This window comes from Amblyomma maculatum, chromosome 7 (assembly GCF_055883805.1).
Source record: "Amblyomma maculatum isolate TAMU_Amacu chromosome 7, ASM5588380v1, whole genome shotgun sequence".
Taxonomy (NCBI): Eukaryota; Metazoa; Arthropoda; class Arachnida; order Ixodida; family Ixodidae; genus Amblyomma; species Amblyomma maculatum.
Window position 1 is genome coordinate 35,027,177 of NC_139350.1, and position 11,523 is coordinate 35,038,699.

Consider the following 11,523-nt stretch of genomic DNA (forward strand, 5'->3'; position numbering starts at 1 on the left):
GCAGTGAATCTTTTTTAAGCACTTTCTGTAGCTTTAGTCGTAGTTTATGGAGAGCCACGTGGTTGAATTCCTTTCCAAAATCAATGATGGTTTGGTTTGGTTTGTGAGTTGTAACCTCTCAAAGCAGCTCAGGCTATGAGAGACGCCGTAGTGGAGGACTCCGGAAATTTCGACCACCTGGGGTTCCTTAACTTGCACTGACATCGCACATCACACTGGCGCCTTGCTTTTCACCCCCATCGAAAAGCGGCAGCCGAGGCCGGGATGTGATCCCGCATTTTCGGGAACAGTAGTCGAGCGCCGTAACAACTGCGCCACCCCGACGGGGTCAAAATCGATGAATATCATTTTAATTTGACCCTGGCTGTCTAGGATTCCTGCGAATTCGGGACTTATTTTGAAGAATTGTGTTTTTCTAGATAATATCTTCCGAAACCCATGCTGCCTGTGATCTATGAAGCTGTTGGCATGCAGAAAGACCGAAATATATTTGAACGTAATATTGTTACGTCAATTACGCTGCGCCGCGCGGCGTTTCTCATAGGAAAGAGAAGGACGAGGGGAATGCACGAGGACTGGTGCTGGGATAAGCCTTACTCTGACTGTTCTTAACTGTCATGCATTCCTCGCTTGTTTTGTCGATAATAAACCCATCCCCGTAACCACTTGGTGGAGGTGCGGGATGGGTCTGGACCGTGCCAAACATCGACGAAGCACACGCTTGGCTGGGCTCCCGCCCGACCTAACAGCCATGGCAAGCCACGACGGAGAAGATAACTCTTCACGCTCAACTGGATCGGCTTCCAACTCATGCCGCAAGCATCAAATACCGGTCAGTTCCTGGCCGCATCAGCGTGAGCTCAGATCATTTTCTGGTCTAGCCGATGATAATGAAGAGGATTAGCTGACGAACTACAAATGTGTCAGCAAATACAATCGCTGGGACTCGGCCATGCAACTCGCGAACGTATTCTTTCTGGCTGGCACAGCGCTGCTGTGGTTTGAGAACCAAGAAGAAAACCTCTCTACATGGGAGAAGTTTGTGGAAGAGATAACTGTTCTGGAGACTCCACATCAAAAAGACGCAAAACGGAACAGGCCCTTTCCCAACGAGCGCAGTTGCTTGAAGTGACTTGCAAGACATACATCGAGGCATTCCTGAAGCTTTGCCGCATTGTGAATATACGCATGCCCGAAGAAGACAAGGTTGGCCATTTTTTAAAAGGGTTGGCCGAAGGTGTTTATCAGTTACTTATCCCCAAAGAAACGCTATCCAGTACCTCAGACGTTCTCCAGCACTGCCGTACATTTCAAGCTTTAAAACTGCGGCGTATTTTCCTAAATTTGGACGGCTCTGTAACGTCCTTGCAGTAGCCAGCGCTGACAGCCATGCCCATGACGATTTCCCCTCTCTGCACCGCAGAGTTGTGAGTGAAGAGCTGTCCAAGTACCAGCAAGGCGCCGACGGGCGACCTGTGTACTCAGGATGCGCAGTTCAGCCCCAGCAGGCTGAACACCTAGCCTCGTTGGCGTGGCAACCAGAATTTCCGCGCTACACCTATGGTAATGAGCGCACTTCTACACCTGTGAGCACCCGGTTTTCTCGACATTACAACTTGAGGCATGCAGCCTCCGCCGTCGATCAATCATCGTCCAATTCTTCCGGCTCCAGCACCTAGGCTTTTCGTGAGTTGCCGGCTTTTTACAACTGGGGCCGCCGCGGACACATCGCGCGGTTTTGTCAGCTCCGGCAACAGCAGGCCTCAAATTCTCAGACTCGACCTTGGGCAGGTTTCTGGGACAATGACAACATTGAAAGGAGTCAAGCTCACCAACAAGTGCCTCGCCCAGGCGCTTTTTGCAGTGGCTCTCCTGTTTCCGACCGCAGCTTCACACCCCCAACCCCGCGCCGAGAACGGTCACCGTTACAACGTCGATGCTCGCCTATGCCACCACCGGGAAACTAGCAGGAGCAGCCAGTGGAGGTAAGGTCGCTGAATGGTCATCTTCACCAATTCCTCTGCCTGCTGTGATGTTGAAGAACAAAGTGCATGTTACTGTAAATGGTGTAAATACGTTTGCTTTAGGGATACTGGTGCCACAGTTTCCGTAATGAGCCTGAGTTTTGTAAATTGCTTGGACCGACAGTAATGTTTGCTCGGGACCGAAGTGCTAGCTTTCACAATGTTAGGGGAGAACATTTGCGTCCTGTGGTTTTCTGCAGTCGGTCAGTCGTCTTTGCTGGGGAAACGTTTCGAGTTGAGTTTGCAGTTCTAGCACGAGCCACACATGATGTTATTCTCGACATTGATTTTCTGTGCTAGTGTGAAGAAAAAGATAAATTTCTCTGCGCCGCACGCCTAGCCATTGGGACGGAGCATTTTATGTCACCAATGATATATTGTTGACTTCTATGGCTGCAATGTTTTTGCCGGTTCACAGCTCTGCCAAGCGAGCAGGCACCCATTTTGTTTGTTGAAGTTGACATGAACAACATCGCGAATAAACATTTACTAGTGTCCCGTTCCGTCTTTGAGGTCGCAGATGGTTGCGCCCACTTGTGGGCTGTGAATATGTCGTCAGAACCCATTTTTTACCATCCGGCATCAAGTTGGCCACATTTGACGACTATGACTTCCTTACCATTCGGTGTTTGTCGTGTGATCTGCACCCGCAGGTGGATGTGACTACAGCACGAATATAAACAGGATGATAAATAAATCCCTTTCATCATCCGACCAGCGAGACTTGTAAGAAGTTCTGGCACCTTGCGCATCTGTGTTCTACTTTGCCCAAAAAGCCAATTTGTCTGTTCCGCCCATTCGCCTATGTCACATAAGACCGAAACTGGTGATGCGATCCTGATCAGACAGAATCCCTACCGAGTATCGCCAGTCGAGCGCAGGGCAATTCATGTACAAGTCCAGGACATGTTGAAAAAAGGTGTTATACGAGAGGCCTCCAGTCCTTGGGCTGCTTCTGTCTTCTTGGTGAAGAAGGATAACTAGTGGAGGTTTTGCGTTGACTATCGTCGGTTAAACGTCGTTACAAAGAAGCATGTTTACCCTCCTCCGCGTATAAACGATGCCTTACACTGTACTCAACCCGCTTCCTATTTCTCGTCTGTAGATCTGCGGTCTGGATGTTGGCAGGTACCGATACATCCGTCGGATCGAAAAAAGATCGCCTTTGTGAGACCTGACGGACTTATGAATTTAATGTCATGCCATTTGGGCTGTGCCAGCAATGTACGAACGATTTATGGACATAATCCTGCGTGGTCTAAAGGGGGGGGGGCATATACATGCGCTACCTAGATGATGTAATAATCCATGCAAAGACATTTCGGGAGCCTATGACCGGCTTAGCCTTGTACTGGACGGCATGCGAAACACCGTGTTTATGTCAAACTTCTAAAAGTATCACTTCCGTGAATGACAGACCTTGGTACTTGGATGTTTAGTGGATCAGGAAAGCATTCGGCCCGACCTCCAAAAGATTGCTGCTGCGAGAGATTTTGCAAAACCTCAAAACGTAAATCATTTAAGAAGCTTTCTGGGGCTATGTTCGTATTTCGCCATTTCATCTTACGGTTCGCCCAAATTGATCATCTATTCATTTCCCCCTGCAAAAAGACGCTCCGTTTGTTTGGTCCTTAAAATGCGAATCATCCTTTCGATAACTGAAGTTTTTGCTAACCTATAGTCGTGTTTTACACCATTTCAATCCAGCTGCTATCATAGAGGTTCCCATGGATCTAAGCGGAGTGTGCGTCGGGGCGGTGTTCGTCCAGCTCCAGAATGGCGCGCAACATGTTATCGCTAACGCCAGCCGCACTTTATCCAAACGCATCTACACAGTAACAGCAGAGGAAGGTATCGCTGTGATCTTCGCTATTAACAAATTCCGACCATGTCTTACGACTGCCACTTAAATATAATTACCGACTGCCACGTACATCCCGCGGTCCTGTATTGGAGGAAGATGAGGTGTTGCAGGAGAAGCTGATGAGGAAGAGAAAGTTGGTTTGGTTCGCTCTGGGTGTGCTAACGTCCAGCGCATCTAACACCTGCCGTGTAAATAAACCACGTAACAACTGTGGTGGAGGTGCGGGGTGACGATCACCACGAAACCTCTCCTACCCCATCGAAGCAGAGTAGCTGGGCTACCCCCTCTACTGACAGAGATGGCGCAAGCAGATGTTCCAACGCAGTCAATGCCAGCAGCTCTACCGACCACCACCCATCCCTATCGGGAACCCCGGTACTTCTATGGCAAGCTCGGGGAAGTCGTGGATGACTGGCTTACCCACTGCAATCGGGTGAGCAAATACAACCGCTGGGATGCGAAGACCAAGTTGGCGAACGTAGTATTCTGTCTTGACAAAACGGCGCTAACATGGTTTGACAATCATGAAGCATCCTTATTACCTGGGATCGCTTCATGGAAGAAATTACAGCGGGATTCAGCAATGCCGATGCTCGAAAAAAGAGCACCGAACAGACTTCTGGCTCAGCGAGCGCAACACCAGGGGAGACCTGCACAACTTACATAGAAGTACTCAAGCTGTGCCGAATAGTTGATGCTCAGACGACTGAGGAAGACAAAGTGGGCCACCTCCTCAAAGGAATAACGGAAGACGTGTACAGCTTTCTCATCTTCAAGGACAATTTAAATACCATCACTGATGTAACACGACACTGCCGCAAGTTCAAAAGTTTGAAGAGACGCCGTATCATCCCGATGTTTGGTCGGTTGCCGAATGTCACAACTGTCGCCAATGTGGATGTGCTTTAAGCAAAGAGCATGGCAGATACTATTTGACAGATTGTCCGCGAAGAGCGTCGGATGCATCACGATATGGGGGGCCACGTCTGACCCGTCTGCAGTGTAATCTCGTCGGCAGATAATCGTCCATCTTCTGCCTGTTATGCGCCCTGTGATACACCTCTTTGGGACATCCGATGGTCTGCTGCTCATGACCCGAACATCCAACCTCCCACCATAACGCCTACAACAGCGAGCACGCTCGTCCTCGTCGACATCCAGACCTTGAAACGTTCGACCCAAGCCACGATACTCAGCGCGTGAATGTGAGCCGCCGTTGTGTTATGCCTGTGGAATGATGGACCACATTTCGCGTTTTTGCCGCAATCGCCCTTCATACCGGCAGTATTGCCGACAGTGTTTGAACTCCCGTGCAAGGTTTCCCGCTCACAATACTGATCCATATAGAACACCTAACCTTAATGAGTACAGCGCAACACCTAGCCGACAAGAGCACAGAACGGCGCTGAACCGAAATGAATCACCGGCCTCTGACCGCAGTCTGACACTACCATCTCGGCGCCTACGACGCTCACCTTATCCCCGACGATCGTCGCCACCTCCGGGAAACTAGTCAGTTCGGCCGATAGATCTGAAGTCGCAAATGATTCTAGCTTACCTATGCCTCTGCCTATTTCAATGTTAAAGAACAGAATTGAAGTTTTTGTGGAGGGTGTACGTGCTATGGCATTAATGGACGCAGATGCAACCATTTCTATTATAAGCCTCGCTTTTAAAAACTGCCTTGGTCGTAAAGTTGGGATAGAGTGACGACACTATGTGGTGTTGGTGGCGAATCGCTTAACCCTCTTGGAGTCTGTTCCGTGAGACACATTCCGAACCGAATTCTCAGTACCTGCTCGATCAACGCGTAACGTCATTCTTGGTCTCGATTTTCTGGAACAATGTGGGACCACTCTCGACTTTCGCAATGGGGACATTTCTGTGAATACTCGCTTTGAATCTGCTTTGTGTGAAAATTCGCCGACCAATCCTAGCACACTTTCGATTTCGGACGACATAGTCATTCCTGCAATGTGAGCAGAGTTTATACAAGTTGTTTGTTTAAGCTGTGCCGGTGGTGCGCTCGATGCTGTAGTTGAACCGCTTACTCTCTACTGCGCGAAGAAAAATGTTCCGATTCTCGTTGCATCATTTCAATCAGGAATTACCATTCTTCTTTGTGGACAACTAACTGCTGTAATGAACCTGTTGTATTACCACGTGGCCTAAAACTTGCCAACTTTGACAAAGACGCTGTTGAATTAGTGGCAGTGCTCAGCACAGACAATTCTCAGCCTACCACATGCTCAGATGTAGATAAGACAAAATGTCTTGCCATGGTTAACAAATCCCCGCCAACAAGTGACCGTCACAGTTTAGTGGAAGTTCTGTCGAAACATGCTGTGGCTTTCGATTCCTCTCGGGACTCGCCACCACGGATTCCCATTTCCCGTACTCAGCACAGAATCAATACTGGGACTGCTGATCCAATCCGTCATAAGCCTTATCGTGTATCCCAATCGGAGCGCCAGACGATAGAATAACATGTTCGGGGTATGCTGTATAAGGGTATAATTCAAGAATCATCTAGTCCGTGGGGGCCCCTGTGATATTATAGTAAAAAAGAAAAATGGCGCATGGCGATTTTGTGTCGATTATCGAAGGCTGAACACTGCTACTAAGAAGGACGTGTATCCTCTGCCATGTATTCATGACGCAACTGGTTGTTTCCATTCTGCCTCCTATTTTTCCTCAGTTAATCTGCGATCAAGCTATTGGCAGATTCCCATGCATCCGAAAAATAAAGAAAAGACGGCATTCATCACCCCAGACGGACTATATGAATTTAATGGGGTGCGGTTTGGATTACGCAACACTCCGGGCATCTTCAAAAGGTTCATGGATACAGTTTTGCGCGGACTGAAGTAGAACATTTGTATGTGTTATTTGGACAATGTAGTAATAATCGGAACTACCTTTCGTGAACACAACAGTCGGTTAGATTGTCTTGGAGTGTATAGAGAAAGCTGGTCTGGTACTCTATTCCAAGAAATGTCGTTTTGGGGAACGCCAGACAGTAGTACTTGGACATTTCGTAGACAAGGAAGGGGTCAGGCCTGATCCGAAAAAAATGAAGCTGTCCCTTGTTTTAAACCACCGAAATTGTTAAAATAGCTCAGGAGTTTTGGGGGCTTAGCTACTACTTCCGGCGTTTTGTTTCGAAGTTTGCTGACCTAGCATATCCACTTGTCCTCTACAAAAAGATGTGCCTTTCAAGAGGACTACTGATTGTGACTCCGCCTTTTGTCAGCTAAAATTTATTTTGACATCAGGACCTGTACTACGCCACTTCTGCCCATCAGCTCCAACGGAACTTTACACTGATGCCAGCGCAGTCGGAGTTGGTGCAGTCCTCATTCAGTGCCAAAATGGCAATGAACATGATGTTCCATATGCAAGCCGTTCTTTAAGCAAGGCTGACCGCAATTACACAGTAACTGAACCGAAATGCTTAGCTGTTGTTTTCGGTGTGCAAAGGTTTCGGTCATTATTTTATGGACGTGCATTTAAAATTGTGACGGACCATCATTCCTTATCTTGGCTTGTAAACCTCCGTTACCCCTGTGGACGCCTTGCGCGGTGGGCTTTGTGCCTCCAAGAATTCAATTTTACCGTGTCATTTAAGAGTGGTCGTAAGCATGGGGATGCTGACTGCCTGTCACGGTTGCCTCTTGATTCTATTGATTGCAAGAGTGAGATCTTGGATGAATATATAGCTGCTATTACTCCACGCTTCCTCGATGTTGGTGAATTCAAGATTGCACAGCGGGACTACAGGGAGTTGGCGCCGCTTTTTGATGCCGCAAGTTCCTCGAACCCTGCGACCTCATTCTGTATTTGTGATGGTCTACTATACAGGAAAAACTACTCGTCAGAAGGTGCACAGTTTCTTCTGGTAGTTCCTACTCGTCTTCGATGTCAGGTTCTTCGGGTAATGCAGGAAGATCCCACTGCTGGACACTTCGGGCTTGCCAGGACATTGCACAGGACTAAGGAACATTTTTATTCGCCGAAGATGAGTCAAACTACTCCACGTTATGTGGCCAGCTGCCTCCAGTGCTAGCGTTTCAAGCACCCAACATGCTCTCCGCCGGGTCATCTTCAGCCTGTAACGCCGCCACGAAACTCCACTTGAGGATTCGCGATCTCACCGAAAAGGCGGCTGAGTATGCTGCCCAGCTCATCGACTCTAACTGGGTGGATCGCTGTAACTCTGCTGCTATACAAATGTCTAGTTCCAATACTTGGAGGCTATTCCGTAGCCTCATATCCCACTCAGACGCACCCAGCACAGAAACATCTGCAACGAGCACTTCAACTTCATAATTTCAAGGGCAATACGGGCCAAATTGCACAGACTCTACGGGATCAGTATCTGTGTCAAGTCCAAGACACCAGTGGACAGAAATATCTCTATGCAGGCAGAGATAATCCGGATATAGATCGTCCGTTCCAGCTCCATGATATGCGGGCAGCTCTTGCTAAAATGAAATGGGGTACCGCTCCCAGCAGGGACAAGGTTACAGTCAAATGTTTGGCCAACCTTCCTGATCCGGCGTATGAGTCCCTGCTAAAATATATGAACGCAATCTGGAAAGAAGAAACACCGCTCCCCCTAGAATGGAAAACAGCGCTTGTCACCTTCATCCCTAAGCCAGGTAAGCCAATCAATACCGATCACCTCCGACCTATCTTCCTAGCGTCTTGCGCAGCCAAGCTAATGAAAGCCATGGTTCGAGATCGCCTCTCTGAATATCTGGAGGCCCGCAATGCTTTCGCAGACACGATTTTCGGATTCCGACCTCAGAAGTCAGCACAGGACATTCTGCTTCAACTCAGCCACGAGGTACTCACGCCTGTTGAGCACCCTCACAATGACAAGGTAGTTCTCGCCTTGGATTTGAAGGGGGCTTTCGACAACGTGAAACACAGTGTCATCCTCGCTCACCTCAGCGAGACACAATGCGGACACAACACGTTTAATTACGTAAAACAGTTTTTAACGGACCGTGAAGCCTTTATCCGCATTCAGAACAAGGTCCTTATACTATGGGAACGTGGGGCACGCCACAACGCGCAGTGCTGTCCCCACTACTCTTCAATTTGGCAATGCTTCATTTCCCTGCCCAACTAAGTGAGATTCAAAGTATACAGCATGCGATATATGCCGACGACATCACCATTTGGGCTACAGAGGGCAACATTGGTCAACTGGAGGACTGCCTGCAAACAGCGGCGGGCATAGTGGATCGCTATGCTACGTACTGTGGTCTCCAGTGCTCTCCTTAAAAAACAGAATTCGTGCATCTACGCCCCTCACCGAGATGCAAGACACCAATACTTTTCTCTCTGGCTAGTGGATCCATACGCGAAGTCACAGAGGTTAGAGTCCTCGGACTCTTTATTCACCAAAATCGTCGCGCTGACACAACACTAGCCAAGCTTCGCAAGGATGGCGACCAAGTGGGCCGCATGGTCCGCCGCGTCTCCAACAAGCGTGGGGGCCTCAGAAGCAGGGATGCGATGCGACTCGCCCATGCTTTTATGATGAGTCGAATTCTTTATTCAACTCCATACCTGCACTTGCGAAAGCATGATGAAGACATCCTGGAGGTCACTCTCCGCAAGATGATCAAGAGGGCGCTCGACCTTCCGATCTCTACCTCCAATGTGAGGCTGCTTGCATGGGGGATGGTGAACACTTATCGGGAGCTACGCAAGGCGCACCTCACTAATCAATACACGCGTCTTGCCCAGACCGTGTCCGGTCGTCGCCTTTTGGACCGGCTACATATACAACACAACCATCACATTGAGGAAAGGGTACGAGTGCCAGAGCTATGGAAAGGCGCCCTCCGTGTTCGACCCCTTCCTACCTAAATGGACAGAGAAGACCACAATGGACGGCGTCATGCGCGGGCAAATGCCCTGCACCGCCATTATGGCTCTAAACACAATGTTTTCTATGTGGATGTTGCGGGCCCGCACCATTCCAGGGGAGGATGGCACACGGCTGCAGTCGTTCATGAGGAAAGACAGGTGGATATCCTCACTTTTAAGGCCCCTAGCGCAACACACGGGGAAGAGGTAGCAATCGCCCTGGCTGCCTCCCACTCTCAATCTAAATTCATCCTATCCGACTCGCGAGGAGCCTGTAGGAATTATCAGCTGGGCTGGATAACTTCTCCAGCACAAAGAATACTTCGGAGAGCAGCTTGGGATCAAGACCCCCAGACCCAGTTTCTAATTTGGACTCCAGGCCACCAGGGCCTACCAGGAAATGAGGCCGCCAACTCGGCCGCCCGCGCACGCACTAACCTGGCCCCCGGCGTAGACCCTACCCACCTGAACCAGGACACTTATCCTCTCTTAACTTTACAAGAAATCTGTGCCTATTACCGGGACTCGCACCGTCAGTACCCGGCTCCTCTCAAGGGGCTAGGGAAAGCGGGCGAAAGAACACTTCTTAGACATTTTACTAATACTTTACTGTGCCCGGCACGACTCAAACATTTCGACCTTTCCTTTTCTGGCCTCTGCCCTTTCTGTGGAGAGGTGGCTGACACCTTTCACATGGTCTGGGCATGCCAGCTAAATCATTCTCTTTTATCCATAACCCCTTCCCCTACCCGAGAGGACTGGGAGGCGGCCCTGCTCGGCTGCCTGGATCTAGAGGCACAACAAGCGCTGGTCCAGCGAGCTCGTGTGGCAGCCCAGACCAATGGAGTCCCGGAATAAGGGACTCCACCTAGTATTGTAAGGAGAGCGGCCCACTAGGCGTGGCTCTCCAAGCAACCTCTCCTTTTGTAATAAATGCTTTCCACCATCACCACCACGAACCCCATTCAAACAGGCGAGAATTGACCTTCTAGGACCGTTTCCCCGTTCCACCAACGGTAATAGCTGGATCATCGTGTGTGTAGACTACCTTACGCGGTACAGTGAAACTGCTGCCACTGCCATACCGCCAGCCACAGCTTCTGATATCTCGGCCTTCCTCCTACGGTTCATCATTCTTCGACATGGGCCTCCTCGTGTGCTAATAAGTCACCGGGGGCGACAGTTTATGGCAAAAGTTGTAGAACTTCGTATCTGCTCATGCCATTTTCGCCATTCAACTCTTTACCACCCACAAACAAATGGCCTTACCGAACGCACTAATAGTACGCTTAGCGAGGAGGAGGAGGAGGAAACAACTTTATTCAATGCGTGCTCGCAATGTATGTCGACTCGCGCCACAAAAACTGTGATGAAGTCCTTCCATTTATAACATACGCATTTACCACTGCTAAGCACGAAACAACAGGCTACAGTCCTTTTTTTCTTCTTTACGCTCGACTTCCACGAAGTACTCTGGACACATTTTTACCTTTCTCACTCCCAGCTGAAACTTCATTAGCGCATACTTTCTTTTTGGCTGAAAAAGCTCGCCGACTCGCCGACTCTATAGACTTAACACTTTAGCCTCCCAAGAACGCTACAAGCAATGCTACGACAAGCGTTACCAAGATGGTAATTATGCCCCTGGTATATTGGTGTGGCTTTTGACACTGTTGCGTAAGCGCGGCTTGTCCCAGAAGTTGTTGCACCAGTATACTGGTCCTTTCTTTGTGCTGGAACGCATCATCGCAG

The 11,523-nt window shown here is 49.2% G+C and overlaps 1 pseudogene; it reads left to right on the forward strand.

The window, feature by feature from the left end:
* The first annotated feature begins 8,377 nt into the window (after positions 1 to 8,377).
* Positions 8,378 to 10,629, forward strand: LOC146182963 (uncharacterized; annotated as a pseudogene).
* The last annotated feature ends 894 nt before the right edge of the window (positions 10,630 to 11,523 follow it).